Below are 16,358 nucleotides of genomic sequence, written 5' to 3' on the forward strand. Positions count from 1 at the left end.
AATGCCCCACATGGTAGTTTTAGTTTATAGGCTTCAATAGAAAAGAAGCTGAGTAGCCTCGATATTGGCACAGAAACTCACCTACGGAGAGAAGGGCGGCATGCCTTAGGTTGGAGCTTAGGACACTTAGGACAAAGAGAGTGACTCCAGGAGAGAAGGAAATGTGTGTCATGATGTTTCATGTTACTAAAGAAACATCCATTAACATGTATACCTACTATCTGCTGTATATTAAGTTATTCTTCAGTAAAGATAACTTTATTTTTGAACTGCGGTCTCCCTCAATTAGATCTGGTCCTGGCAGCTGAGTACAATGGCACCATCCGGTCTGCAGAGACATATCGCCAAAGTAACACAAGTCCACACACCCTACCAAGACCCTCATATCAATGTAGCATGTCGGGGTGTGGAAGATGAGTCACTCACCCACGGCTACCTTCCCGCGCTATGTTACACTTTGGCTTAGTTTGCAGGATCGAGTCATATAAAGGACAGGAAAGCAGGGAAAACTCGACTGACATGGAAAAGGGCAGTGAAAACGTGTTTAAAGATAGCATTGGGAATGGATCCCAAGATGGTGGTTCCTGACGAAGTACAAAAGGTAGAACCCGCCCATCGTGGGTGTAGAGGACACCGAAGAATGCAAAGTATTGTCCAGCCTTTCGCAGGGTCCGCCTCCAGAAGAGAATGTCCTGCAAAGCATAGCCGGCCCATTGTGGGAGGTGTCTGCCTCGGGAAGGTGAGATGGAAAGAAAAGGCCAGCCAACCAAAATGTAGCAAGAGAAAAAAAACCAGGAGACGCTATGGAAACGGTATGGAAAACAAAGACCAACCCACAGAAGGGTAAAACAGAGACAGAAAGTGTGCAGCAAAGAGAAAGTCAATGCCATTAGTCTGCTAGAAACCAGAGAATGAACCTCAGAAGGGAGCAAGTTGCAGGACTGGAGCTAGAAGCTGAGTTTCTTACCTCAGCCTTATTTGTGGCCTGAAGAAGTGGCCAAAGGGAGCCGGAAGAGCTCCCTTGCACCCTTAAGACTTGTAGGAAGTCATGGCTGTAGAGTAGCAGAGACCAGTGGACCTATGGTCCAATTACCTGGGAATCTTTAAAGGCCGTCAAAGCCTCCTTTTTAGTCCAGTGGACTGTCTATGACCTAGATGGTCAGGGATGGCCTTTAATCTGCAGTAGCCGAGGACAGCTGAACTGTTTTTGTTTTATTTTTGCTGTGTGCATTGCATTTTTCCCTGCTGGATTAAAAGGAGCTAAAATGATTGGAGTGTCCCACATTCTCAGATATGGACTGAGCCATATCCAGGACTGTAAGTGCACTTCTTGGACTGTGCTTTTGTCCAATGGACTGTGGCTGGATTAAAGGACTTTGCTTGTTGCAGTTCCAGGGTCCTTACAGAGAAGAACCGGATCAACCCTACTTTAAAGGAGGAGATGATCTAAAAGTTGTCTACAGTTGAAATGCATTACATGTTGTGTTGTTTTGATGCTGCCTGTGGTGTTTTGCAAGTTCTGAATGGGTGAGGATCGATAAAAAAAGGGCGACATGTAAGGAAGTGTTTTGCATGCTCAGTGATTTACATTGTTAAATGGTGAAGTTATGCTCTGCCCAGCAACAGACAGTTAGTAGGCATTTACAGAGTTAACAGTTGGGATTAGCCCAGAATTGGGAGGGTCTACATGGGAGTACAGGAGACGACTTCCTGATAAAAGAGAAGATAGGGCCTAGCTTGCAGCTGTAGCAGACCTTAGATCTGGCTAGTTATCAGAACTGCATGTAGTGGGTGTCCAAGTAGCTAGAAGGAGACAAGTGAGGTAGATAATAAGAGTTTGCAGAGAAGAGACAACTGAAAGAAAAGCAAATAGTAGCCTGGAGTTGGAACAGAGGTAGAGAGGGAGAAAGAAGTGTCGGGGCCTGAGACCAGAAGCCTAGCAGGAAGGTATGAAGTTTTCAGCCGGAAAAGGCAACAGAATGTGAACGGGAAACGAAAGGGAGAAGAAAAGAAAATGCCCTGCTTTGTAGTTTGGAGGCATCAATAGAAAAGAAAGCTGGGTAGCCACCATATTTACACAGAAACTCTTCAACAGAGAGAAAGATGCCATACCGTGGGTTGGACTCATGCTTAATAGGCTATATTGACGTTATTGAGAACGGGGGAACCTTCCTAAGTAGGGTGCTGGGCTATGTTAAGAGATAGTAATGGAGAAAGACAAAGTGACTTTAGAAGAAAAGGAAATGTGTGTGATGATGATCCATGTTACTAAAGAAGCATCCATGAATATGTATACCTGTCGTATCATACAGTGGGGAAAAAAAGTATTTAGTTAGCCACCAATTGTGCAAGTTCTCCCACTTAAGATGAGAGAGGCCTGTAATTGACATCATAGGTAGACCACAACTATGAGAGTCAAAATGAGAAAATTATGCTGGAAAATAAGTATTTGGTCACCTAAAAAAATGCAAGATTTCTGGCTCTCACAGACCTATAACTTCTTCTTTAAGAGTCTCCTCTTTCCTCCACTCATTACCTGTAGTAATGGCACCTGTTTGAACTTGTTATCAGTATAAAAGACATTTGTTCACAACCTCACACTCCAAACTCCACTATGGTGAAGACCAAAGAGCTGTCGAAGGACACCTGAAACAAAATTGTAGTCCTGCACCAGGCTGGGAAGACTGAATCTGCAATAGGCAAGCATCTTGGTGTGATGAAATCAAATGTGGGAGCAATAATAAGGAAATGGAAGACATACAAGACCACTAATAATCTCCCTCGATCTGGGGCTTCACTCAAGATCTCACTCTGTGGGGTCAAAATGATCACAAGAACGGTGAGCAAAAATCCCAGAACCACACAGGGGGGACCTAGTGAATGACCTGCATAGAGTTGGGACCACTGTAACAAAGGCTACCAACAGTAACACACTACGCCACCAAGGACTCAGATCCTGCAGTGCCGGATGTGTCTCCCTGCTTAAGCCAGTACATGTCCGGGCCCATCTGAAGATTGGTTTCATCAGACCATATGACATTCTCCCAATACTCTTTTGAATAATCCAAATGCTCTCTAACAAAGTAGAACTATTTGGTAGAAACAAAACTCGGTCATGTTTGGAGGAGACAGAATTCTGAGTTGCATCCAAAGGACACCATACCTGCTGTGACGCATGAGGGTGGCAACATCATGCTTTGGATCCTTTTCTCTGCAAAGGGACCAGGACGACTGATCCGTGTACATGAAATAATGAATGGGACCATGTATCTTGAGATTTTGAGTTCAAACCTCCTTCCATGAGTAAGGGCACTGAAGATGAAACGTGGATGGGTCTTTCAGCAAGATAATGATCCCAAGCACACCGCCAGGGCAATGAAGGAGTGGCTTCTAAAGAAACATATGAAGGTCCTGGAGTTGTCTAGGTAGTCTCCAGATCTCAACACCTTAGAAAACCTTTGGAGGGAGTTGAAAGTCCGTGTTGCCCAGTGACAGGTCCAAAACATCACTGCTCTAGGGGAGATCTGCGTGGAGGAATGGGCCAACATACCACCAACAGTATGTGCCAACCTTGTGAAGACTTACAGAAAACATTTGACCTCTGTCATGGTCAACAAAGGATATATAACAAAATATTGAGATGAACTTTTGTTAATGACTAGTGTTGAGCATTCCGATACCGCAAGTATCGGGTATCGGCCGATATTTGCGGTATCGGAATTCCGATACCGAATTCCGATACTTCCCGCGTATCGGATACCGGAATTGGAAGTTCCCAGAATTCAAACTGAACGCAGCAGCCAATGAGGAATGATTGGAAGTGTGGGCACATCCTGTTTAGCATGGTGGGCATGTAAGTACTGGCAAGGCTGTGATTGGCTGCTGAAATGATGTCACTCTGCACTATAAAAAACGCTGCCGCCATTTTGCGCTCACTCTGCTGTGATTTCAGTTAGGGACAGGACGCTGTGTTCTAACAGAGGGCCAGTTGAGCTAGCTAATTGCTTTATTTTCCTTTCCAAAGGCTAATTTAGCAAAACGCTGTGTGTTCTTCACTGTTCACCTTGCTCTTGCCTTGCAGCGCTGTTTTAACAGCGTTCTGCAAGGTCTCTGTGTGTGTGTGTGCGCAGCTCACTCTGTAGTCTGTGTGCAGCCATATACCCGGTTGTATTCAGCTCAGGGGGGGTTCACACTGCCTCACACAGTTGTCCTTTTTTGCTCATAGTGCAGCCTGCTGCACATTTTTTCTCAAATTTCCTATTAGTGTTTTTCCACCCGTCTCCAGCTAAATTGTGGAAAAACACTACATAGGATAACCTAGAGGGGGGTTTTTGGGCCTTGCAGCGCCGTTTACGGCTGTCTGCACGGTCTCCGTGTGAGCCCAGCTCGCCCTGTAGTCTGTGTGCAGCCATAGCCGGTTGGATTCAGCTCAGGGTTCGTTACTGGCTCATACCTTGAGAAAATTTTTCCTTTCTTTCAAATAGTGCAGCCTGTTTAAAAATTTAAAAAAAAATTCCTATTAGTGTTTTTCCACCCGTCTCCAGCTAAATTGTGGAAAAACACTACATAGGATAACCTAGAGGGGGTTTATTGGGCCTTGCAGCGCCGTTTACGGCTGTCTGCACGGTCTCTGTGTGAGTGCAGCTCGCCCTGTAGTCTGTGTGCAGCCATAGCCGGTTGGATTCAGCTCAGGGTGCGTTACTGCCTCATACCTTGAAAAACAATTTCCTTTTTTCCAAATAGTGCAGCCTGTTTAAAATTTAAAAAAAAAAATTCCTATTAGTGTCTTTCCACCCGTCTCCAGCTAAATAGTGGAAAAACACTACATAGGATAACCTAGAGGAGGGTTTTTTGGCCTTGCAGCGCCGTTTACGGCTGTCTGCACGGTCTCCGTGTGATTTAAACTAGCTCTGTAGCCCGATCTGCACAAAAAAAAAAGTAAAGTTCACCAAACACAACTTAACACTTGTGTAGGCCACATTTGAAAAATAATAAAGTTTAGTCCACACTTTACAACATTAGTGTTTCTTACACCTGTTAGGAGGAGCATTTCAGGAATAAGCACACTAAGGCCTTAGTACTTTTCTGCTTATCTTTATCTGTCAACCAAGATGAAGAGGGCAGGGAGTAAGGCACGTGGGCGTGGGCGCGGAGCAGGGAGAGGAGCAGGGAGAGGACGTGGTGATTCTGTGCCTGCTGCGGGCGCCGGTGACTCGTCGTCACTCAGTTTCAGCAGAGAACAGTCCTTCATGCGCAGCTTTGTCGGAGAGCGCCGTGCACTGCTGCTGCGTGAAGACCAAATTGAAGCCGTTGTCGGGTGGATGGCAGCTAACGCCTCGGCATCGACTTCAGTTAGTGCCACATCCTCTCAGGCACAGAGCACTGGAGAGCAGCCATCTGTCTCTTCACCACCTGCCAAATTGGCCAGGCAGTCAGAGAGCCCAGGACAGGAGCCGTCTCTACTTCTGTTCTCTGAATCTCTTGGCTTGGAAACAGGGGGCCAGCCAAGCAGCATTGGAGAAATGGAAGAAGAGGCAGTGTGCAGTGATGCCCAACAGCTTTTTCTCTCTGACTCTGAAGAGGCAGGTGGGCCAGTGCCTCCGGTGACCACAGCGCAGTACGCATCTGATGATGAAACTCAGGTGCCGCTTTCTGATGCGTACTGTGCTGCCGAGACTACCCAGGAGGAGCAGTTGGTGGCAGAGGGTAGTGGAGATGATGAGGTCCTTGACCCATCGTGGCGTGAGGAACAGGAAGGTGGTGGGAGCAGCTCTGAGGAAGAGCTTCCCCTTACGGGCCAAAGAGGGAGAGGGAGGGGGAAGACTGCGGAGCCTGTAGCCTCCACTTTGGCACCCGTTAGGAGCCTGTCTCTTTCCAAAGCCAAAAAGGGCGCTCCCAAGACTTGCAGTGCCTGGTCCTTTTTTGACACAGTTGCAGATGACATTTGTTTTGTCAAATGCAAGCTGTGTCATCAGAAAGTAAAAAGAGGGAAAAATGTCAGCAACCTCAATACCACAAATATGTGGAAACATGTGCGGACCAGGCACGCGGTGGAGTTACAGAAACACAGTGAAGACGTAGGCCAACCAACAGCGGCAGCTACCACCTCTTCATCTCGTGTTGCCTCTTCCTCCACTGTTGTCCAGAGACCTAGTGTAATTTCACCCACAGCACCACCTTCCCAGTCATCCTCACACTCCCAGTCTACTCTACAGCCATCGGTAGTACAGGCATGGGAGAAAAGGCGGGCATTCTCGGCCAACCACCCCCGAGCACAGGCTCTGAATGCAGGCATTGCCAAACTGTTGTCCCTGGAAATGCTCTCGTTCAGGCTGGTGGAGACTGACAGCTTCCGTGACTTGATGGCATTGGCAGTCCCACAGTACAAGGTGCCCAGCTGCTTTTACTTCAGCAGGCAGGCTGTCCCTGCCCTGCACAGGCATGTTGAGGCAAACATAAAACATGCGCTACTGAACGCCGTCAGTAGCAAGGTCCACCTCACCACCGATGCGTGGACCAGTCAGCATGGACAGGGGCGATATGTTTCCCTCACTGCCCATTGGGTTAATGTTGTTGAGCCAGGTACAGATCGTGCGAGTGGCGCAGGACGTGTCCTGCCCACTCCAAGGATTGCAGGAATCCAGTCTGTACGCATTGACTCCTCCTCTTACACCAGTTCCTCAGATTCCTCTCTGCAGGATCCGTCACAGTCCACCTCCACATGGACCCGTGAACGTTTACCTATGACCGACATGAGCACAGCCGTGGCCAAACGTCAGCAGGCCGTCTTGAAACTAGTTTCATTGGGGCATCGAAGCCACACAGCGCAGGAGCTCTGGAATGCCATCAAGCAGGAGAGCGATGTGTGGTTACTGCCAGCGAATCTCCAGCCAGGCATGGTAGTGTGTGACAATGGCCGAAATCTGGTGGCAGCTTTGGCCCTTGGCAACCTCACTCACATCCCATGTCTGGCACATGTGCTCAATTTGGTTGTGCAGAGTTTTCTGAGGGACTATCCGGATCTTGATGCCCTGCTGCACAAGGTCCGCCTAGAGTGTGCTCACTTGCGGCGTTCCAGCTTGGCCAGATCCCGCATTGCTGCTCTGCAGCGCCGATTCCGCCTTCCGGAACACCGCATCATATGTGACCTACCTACCCGGTGGAATTCCACGTTACATATGTTGGAGCGGTTGTGTGAGCAGCAGCAAGCAGTTATGGAGTACCAGCTGCATCAGGCGCAAAGAAGTCGCAGTCAGCGCCGATCAGACTTCACAACCACAGAGTGGGCCACTATGAAGGACGTCTGCCAGGTTTTGCGTCCTTTTGATTATTCCACGCGGATGGCAAGTGCAGATGATGCACTAGTCAGCATGACTGTCCCCCTTATCTGCCTGCTTCAGCAAGGGTTAAGGGATGATGTTGTGGAAGAGGTGGAGGATGAGGAGTCACCTTTTCCATCAGCTTCTGGAGAGTCAGCGCCACGTGGTTCCTCACAAAGGGGTACGCAGGGGCCAATTTGTGAGGAGGATGAGGAGGAGTCAATGGAGGAGGAAGAGCTCCGTCCAGAGGAGGGAGCGACACAATTGTCCAGTGGTCAGTGTGTACAGCGAGGGTGGGGTGCTGACGAGCGGGCAGAGATCATGTCTCAAGCAGGGGACAGCGTTTCTGGGCCAGTTGGCACTCTGCAGCACATGGTGGATTTCATGCTGCAGTGCCTGAGAAACGACCGCCGCATCGACCACATTCTCAACATGCCTGATTATTGGGTGTTCACCCTCCTCGATCCTCGCTACCGGGACAACGTCCAAAACCTCATCCCTGCGTTGACCGGGGAGCGTAAATTGCGGGAGTACCACGACACACTGGTGAATTCCATCATCTTCTCCTGTCCAACTGAGAGGAGTGCTGCTAGTGCTTTAGAAAGCAGCTCAGTGCGTCGAGGCAGTGGGGGAGGCTCTGCCCAAAGAGGGAGCAGAAGCAGTGCCTCTGCCCAAGGCAAGCCCAGTATGGCACAACTCTGGCACACTTTTGTGTGCCCGCCCCAAATGTCTACACCATCACCGGCGGCTCCAGTCAGCAGGAGGCAACGGTTCCGTCAGATGGTGACAGACTACATGGCTTGCCCTCTTACTGTACTCCCTGACGGCTCTTCCCCGTTCAAGTTTTGGGTCTCTAAGCTGGATACATGGCCAGAGCTAAGCCAGTATGCATTGGAGGTGCTGGCTTGCCCTGCGGCTAGTGTCTTATCGGAACGTGTCTTTAGTGCCGCAGGTGGTGTACTAACAGACCGTCGCATGCGACTATCCTCCGATAACGTTGACCGGCTTACTTTCCTGAAAATGAACCAGGCCTGGATCTCGCAGGAATTTGCCACTCCTCTGCCTGATTAAGTAATTGGGTGTCATCCAGGTCTCCTGCTGTGTTCATCTTTCTACCACCTGAACTGCTATTCCTGGGCTCCAACACCGCCAGTTGCGGCTCAGAAGTGCAGGCTGCACAGTCAAAACATACGACCCAGTGTTATTGGGTTTCAGTAACGTCAGCTGATCCCCAGCTGTGTAGCCGGCAATGTGTCCTGCGACCGCCACGCTGGCACAACAACCTAAATGTAAGGGAACCTGTCCCCCCCCCCCCCCCCGTCGTTTGTTACTGAAAGAGCCATCTTGTGCAGCAGTAATGCTGCACAAGGAAAAGGTAGCTCTTTTTTTTTAGCTCCTTGCACACGCAGAACTTAACACTTATAAAATGTGTTCACTGATACCGTTATACTGTCCCGGAGCTGGGACTTTCCTTCGTAATGTGACGCAGCACAGCCGTCATTCCTACCCCCTTGGTGCCATGCGCTGCCTCCTCAGCGTTGTTTTAAGCTGTCACGGAGCCTGCGCTGTTCTGTTATCCCTTGGGCATGCCCTATTTGCGCTGCCTGTCTTCTGACATAATTTGGTGTCAGGCTGGCTGCGCCTGTGCCGCCGCGCTGCCCGAGATCCCGAGAAGGAAATTCGCACCTCCGGGACGGTTTAACGGTATAAGGGGACACATTTTTAGTGTTTACTTTGGTGTTTGCAAGGAGCATAATTAAAAGAACCACCTTTTCCTTTTGCATCCTTAGTGCTGCACAAGATGGCTCTTTCAGCTACAAACGTCTTGGGGGGGGGGGTTAAAGGTTCCCTTTCAACTTGCTCCAATCAGGCTTCGGCCTACACTCTGTTCCTCTGCTCCTCCTGCTGTCCCTGGGCTCTAACACCGCCAGTTGGTGCCTAGAAGTGCTGTGTGCACAGTCAACAGTCGCTCCTCTGTTATTGGGGTTCAGTAACGTCAGCTGATCCCCAGCTGTGTGTGCGGCAATACCTCCAATCTGCTCCTCCTGCTGTCCCTGGGCTCTAACACCGCCAGTTGGTGCCTGGAAGTGCTGTGTGCACAGTCAACAGTCGCTCCTCTGTTATTGGGGTTCAGTAACGTCAGCTGATCCCCAGCTGTGTGTGCGGCAATACCTCCAATCTGCTCCTCCTGCTGTCCCTGGGCTCTAACACCGCCAGTTGGTGCCTGGAAGTGCTGTGTGCACAGTCAACAGTCGCTCCTCTGTTATTGGGGTTCAGTAACGTCAGCTGATCCCCAGCTGTGTGTGCGGCAATACCTCCAATCTGCTCCTCCTGCTGTCCCTGGGCTCTAACACCGCCAGTTGGTGCCTGGAAGTGCTGTGTGCACAGTCAACAGTCGCTCCTCTGTTATTGGGGTTCAGTAACGTCAGCTGATCCCCAGCTGTGTATCCGGCAATGTGTCATGCGACCGCCACGCTGGCACAACTAAAATGTAAGGGGACCTGTCCCCCCCCCCCCTAGGCGTTTGTTACTGAAAGAGCCACCATGTGCAGCACTAATACTGCACAAGGGAAAGGTCGCTCTTGAAATTATGCTCCTTGCAAACGCTGAACTACACACTCATGTAATGTGTCCCCTCACACCGTCCAACCGTCCTGGAGGTGGGACTTTCCTTTGTAATGTGACGCAGCACAGCCGTCATTGCTACCCCCTTGGCACCGTGCGCTGCCTCCTTAGCGTTGTTTGATTCCGTCATGGACCCTGCGCTGTTATGTTATCCCTTGGCCATGCACAGTTTGCGCTGCCCGTCCTCTGACATCATTTGTTGTCGTCCTGGCTGCGCCTGTGCGTCCACGCTGCCCGAAATCACACCTCGCAGTGTCGTCTAATGTGATCCCACAGTGGGCCTGGTATCCATGACCATGCGCAGTGCATATACTAGCCTCTCACTCCCCTTCTTCACGCTTCTTCAGACTAGGCGGCGTCAGCTGATCCCTAATAGCATGCCACGGCCGTGACGCCGCACAGTCTGAAGAAGCAGGAAGGAGGTGAGTGAGAGGCGATGATATGCACTGCGCATGCCCATGGATCCCTGGCCCGCAGTGGGACTACATTAGATAACACTGCAAGGTTGGATCTCGGGCCGCTTGGACGCACAGGCACTGCCAGCCTGACACCTACATGATGTCAGAAGACGGGCACCGCTAACTGTGCATGGCCAAGGGATAACATTACAGCGCGGGCTCCGTGACAGAACCAAACAACGTTGAGGAGGTGGCGCCCGGCACCAAGGGGGTTGGAATGACGGCTGTGCTGTGTCACATTACAAAGGAAAGTCCCACTTCCGGGATGGTTTGACGGTGTGAGGACACATTATATGAGTCTGTACTTCAGCGTTTGCAAGGAGCATAATTTTCGGAGCCACCATTTTCCATATGCAGTATTACTGCTGTACAAGATGGCTCTTTCAGCAACAAATGCCTGGGGGGGTTAAAGGTTCCCTTTCAACTTGCTCCACTGCAGGCATCGGCCTACACTCTGCTCCTCTTTGATTCCCTGGGTTTCAAAACTGTCAGTTGCCACCTGGAAGTGTTGTCTACACAGAAAAAACACTAGGTGATGTGTCAGTGGGGTTCGGCACCGCCAGCTGTTCCCCTGCTGTGTAGTCGGCAACGTGTCCAGCACAAGCCACGCTGGCACAACAGAACAAAAGCTGCCACCAGTGCAGGCTTCGGCCTAGACTCTGCTCCTCTCCTCCTCCTGCTGACCCTGGGCTCAAACACCGCTAGTTTTTGCCCGGAAGTGCTAGCTGCACAGAGAAAAACACCAGCCAATGTGTTAGTGGGGTTCAGCACCGCCAGCTGTTCCCCTGCTGTGTAGCCGGCAACTTGACCTGCAAACGCCACGCAGGCACATGAACTGAAATTAAAGGGAACCTGGCCCCACCCCCCCAGGTGTTTCTATGTATAACAGCCACCTAGTACAGCAGTACTGCTGCATTTGTACAAGGTGGCTGTTTTTTTATCCTTGCCCACGTAGAATTAAACACGTAAAATATGTGTCTCATTACAGACCACTACAATGTCCCTGAGGTGTGACTTTACTTTTCAATGACACGCACCACCCCCCTTGGTAGCGCTGCTCGTCTTCTGACATCATTGGTTGGCTGCCTGTGCCTCTGTGTCCGCCCTGCCCGACACAACCCCCCTCGTTTCATATATTTTGGCTGCGAGGGTGTGATTGATGGGCATGTGCAGTGCATATGTTCGCCTGTCTTAACTCATCTCCTTCCGCCTTCTTCAGACTGTGCGGCCTCCTGGCTGTGGTAGGCGATAAGGGATCAGCTGAGGCCGCCCAGTCTGAAGCAGGTGTAAGGACATGTGTGAGCGGCAAACATATTTACTGCACAAGGCCACGAATCCCAGCCACGCAGTGTGATTTTTTGAAAACACACTGTGAGCCTGGGATTCATATCCATTGCTAACCGCAACGGCCAACATGAAATGAGGTGAGAAGACAGGCAGCGCTCAGAGCGCATGGCCAAGGGATCACAATAGCGCAGACTCCTGTACAGCTAATACAGCGCTCAGGAATCTGCGTCCACCACCTAGGTGTAAATTTTGACACCTGTGCTGCGTCTCCTTAAAAAGACAAGTCACGCCTCCACTACTGTTTGACAGTTTAATTGGCTAAATAGTGTACGTGTTTTATTCAGCGTGTGCAAGGAGCAAACTAAATAGAGCAACCTTTTACTTGTGCAGCATTAATGCTGCACAAGGTGTGGCTCTTCTACTTTGCAACACCTGAGGGGGGGTTAAAGGTTACCTTTGAAATTGGTTCAACTAGGCTTCGGCCTACACTCTGCTCCTCTCCTCCTTCTGCTGACCCTGGGCTCTAACACCGCTAGTTTTTGCCCGGAAATGCGAGCTTCACAGAGAAAAACAACAGCCAATGTGTTAGTGGGGTTCAGCACCGCCAGCTGTTCCCCTGCTGTGTAGCCGGCATCGTGTCCAGCACAAGCCACGCTGGCACAACCGACCAAAAGCTGCCACCAGTGCAGGCTTCGGCCTACACTTTGCTCCTCTCCTCCTCCTGCTGACCCTGGGCTCTAACACCGCTAGTTTTTGCCCGGACATGCGAGCTTCACAGAGAAAAACAACAGCCAATGTGTTAGTGGGGTTCAGCACCGCCAGCTGTTCCCCTGCTGTGTAGCTGGCAACGTGTCCTGCAAACGCCACGCAGGCACATGAACTGAAATTGAAGGAAGCCTGCCCCCCACCCCCAGGTGTTTCTATGTATAACAGCCACCTTGTACAGCAGTACTGCTGCATTTGTACAAGGTGGCTGACTTTGTCTACTTGCCCACGTTTAATTAAACACGTACTAAATGTGTCTCATTGAGACCATTCCACTGTCCCTGAGGTGTGACTTTCCTTTCTAATGATACGCAGCACTACCCTTGTTAGCGCTGCCCGTCTTTTGACATCATTGGTTAGCTGGCTGCGCCTGTGCGTCTGCCCTGCTCGAAACAACACCCCTCTGTGTCTTATTTTTTTGGACAACGAGGATGTGATTGATGGGCATGTGCAGTGCATATGTTTGCCTGTGTTCACTCATCTCCTTCCGCCTTCTTCAGACTGGGTGGCCTCATGACCGCGGCATGCGATAAGGGATGAGATGAGGCCGCCCAGTCTGAAGCAGGTGTAAGGACATGTGTGAGCGGCAAACATATTTACTCCACAAGGCCACGAATCACAGCCACGCAGTGTGATTTTTTGAAAACACACTGTGGGTCTGGGATTCATTTCCATCGCTAACCGCAACGGCCGACATGAAATGAGGTCAGAAGACAGGAAGCGCTCACAGCGCATGGCCAAGGGATAACAAGAGCGCAGACTCCTGTACAGCTAATAACAACGCTCAGGAAGCTGCGCCCATGCACCAAGGTGTTATTTTCGACACCTGGGCTGCTTTTCTTTAAAAAGACAAGTCACGCCTCCACTACTGTTCTACAGTAGAATGGGCTAAATAGTGTACGTGTTTTATTCAGCGTGTGCAAGGAGAAAAATTAAGAGAGCAACCTTTTACTTGTGCATCATTAATGATGCACAAGGTGTGGTTCTTGTACCTTGCAACACCTGAGGGGGGGTTAAAGGTTACCTTTGAAATTGGTTCAACTAGGCTTCGGCCTACACTCTGCTCCTCTCCTCCTCCTGCTGACCCTGGGCTATAACACCGCCAGTTGTAGCCTGGAAGTGCTAGGTGCACAGAGAAAAACACCCGCCAATGTGTTAGTGGGGTTCAGCACCGCCAGCTGTTCCCCTGCTGTGTAGTCGGCATCGTGTCCAGCACAAGCCACGCTGGCACAACTGATCAAAAGCTGCCACCAGTGCAGGCTTCGGCCTACACTCTGCTCCTCTCCTCCTCCTGCTGACCCTGGGCTCTAACAACGCTAGTTTTTGCCCAGAATTGCTAGCTGCACAGAGAAAAACACCCGCCAATGTGTTAGTGGGGTTCAGCACCGCCAGCTGTTCCCCTGCTGTGTAGCTGGCAACGTGTCCTGCAAACGCCACGCAGGCACATGAACTGAAATTGAAGTGAGCCTGCCCCCCACCCCCAGGTGTTTCTATGTATAAGAGCCACCTTGTACAGCAGTACTGCTGCATTTGTACAAGGTGGCTGACTTTTTCTCCTTGCCCACGTGGAACTCAACACGTACAAAATGTGTCTCATTAGAGACCATTACAATGTCCCTGAGGTGTGACTTTACTTTTTAATGACACGCACCACCCCCCTTGGTAGCGCTGCCCGTCTTCTGACATCATTGGTTGGCTGCCTGTGCCTGTGCGTCCGCCCTGCCCGACACAACCCCTCTCGTTGTCTCATATATTTTGACTGCGAGGGTGTGATTGATGGGCACGAGCAGTGCATATGTTCGCCTGTCTTCACTCCCCTCCTTCCGCCTTCTTCAGACTGTGCGGCCTCATGGCCGTGACAGGCAATAAGGGATCAGCTGAGGCCGCCCAGTCTGAAGCAGGTGTAAGGACATGTGTGAGCGGCGAACATATTTACTGCACAAGGCCATGAATCCCAGCACCGCAGTGTGACTTTATGGAAAGGCACTGTGGGTCTGGGATTTATGGCCATCGTTAACCGCACCGGCCAACATGAAATGGGGTCATAAGATGGCCTGCACTAACAGGGTATTGCCAAGGGATAACACAAGAGCGCACTCTCCTGTACTGCAAATAACAATGGTAAGGAGTCTGCGCCCAGCACCTAGGTGTAAATTTTGACACCTGTGCTGCATCTTCTTCAAAACAAAAGTCACGCCTCCACTACTGTTTGACAGTATAATGGGCTAAATAGTGTACGTGTTTTATTCAGCGTGTGCAAGGAGCAAACTAAATAGAGCAACCTTTTACTTGTGCAGCATTAATGCTGCACAAGGTGTGGCTCTTGTACCTTGCAACACCTGAGGGGGGGTTAAAGGTTACCTTTGAAATTGGTTCAACTAGGCTTCGGCCTACACTTTGCTCCTCTCCTCCTCCTGCTGACCCTGGGCTCTAACACTGCCAGTTTTTGCCCTGAAGTGCTAGCTGCACAGAGAAAAACACCAGCCAATGTGTTAGTGGGGTTCAGCACCGCCAGCTGTTCCCCTGCTGTGTAGCCGGCATCGTGTCCAGCACAAGCCACGCTGGCACAACCGACCAAAAGCTGCCACCAGTGGAGGCTTCGGCCTACACTCTGCTCATCTCCTCCTACTGCTGACCCTGGGCTCTAACACCGCTAGTTTTTGCCCGGAATTGCTAGCTGCACAGAGAAAAACACCAGCCAATGTGTTAGTGGGGTTCAGCACCGCCAGCTGTTCCCCTGCTGTGTAGCTTGCAAAGTGACCTGCAAACGCCACGCAGGCACATGAACTGAAATTGAAGGGAGCTTGCCCCCCACCCCCAGGTGTTTCTATGTATAATAGCCACCTTGTACAGCAGTACTGCTGCATTTGTACAAGGTGGCTGACTTTTTCTCCTTGCCCACGTGGAACCCAACACGTACAAAATGTGTCTCATTGAGACCATTCAACTGTCCCTGAGGTGTGACTTTCCTTTCTAATGATACGCAGCACCACCCTTGGTAGCGCTGCCCGTCTTCTGACATCATTGGTTGGCTGCCTGTGCCTGTGCGTCCGCCCTGCCCAACACAACGCCCCTCGTTGTCTCATATATTTTGGCTGCGAGGGTGTTATTGATGGGCATGTGCAGTGCATATGTTCGCCTGTCTTAACTCATCTCCTTCCGCCTTCTTCAGACTATGCGGCCTCATGGCCGCGGCATGCGATAAGGGATCAGATGAGGCCGCCCAGTCTGAAGCAGGTGTAAGGACATGTGTGAGCGGCAAACATATTTACTCCACAAGGCCACGAATCACAGCCACGCAGTGTGATTTTTTGAAAACACACTGTCGGTCTGGGATTCATTTCCATCGCTAACCGCAACGGCCGACATGAAATGAGGTCAGAAGACAGGAAGCGCTCACAGCGCATGGCCAAGGGATATCAAGAGCGCAGACTCCTGTACAGCAAATAACAACGCTCAGGAAGCTGCGCCCATGCACCAAGGTGTTATTTTCGACACCTGGGCTGCTTTTCTTTAAAAAGACAAGTCACGCCTCCACTACTGTTTTACAGTAGAATGGGCTAAATAGTGTACGTGTTTTATTCAGCGTGTGCAAGGAGAAAAATTAAGAGAGCAACCTTTTACTTGTGCAGCATTAATGCTGCACGAGGTGTGGCTCTTGTACCTTGCAACACCTGAGGGGGGTTAAAGGTTACCTTTGAAATTGGTTCAACTAGGCTTCGGCCTACACTCTGCTCCTCTCCTCCTCCTGCTGACCCTGGGCTTAAACACCGCTAGTTTTTGCCCAGAAGTGCTAGCTGCACAGAGAAAAACACCAGCCAATGTGTTAGTGGGGTTCAGCACCGCCAGCTGTTCCCCAGCTGTGTAGCCGGCAACGTGACCTGCAAACGCCACGCAGGCACAA

The sequence above is a fragment of the Ranitomeya imitator genome, chromosome 2 (assembly GCF_032444005.1).
Source record: "Ranitomeya imitator isolate aRanImi1 chromosome 2, aRanImi1.pri, whole genome shotgun sequence".
Classification (NCBI taxonomy): Eukaryota; Metazoa; Chordata; class Amphibia; order Anura; family Dendrobatidae; genus Ranitomeya; species Ranitomeya imitator.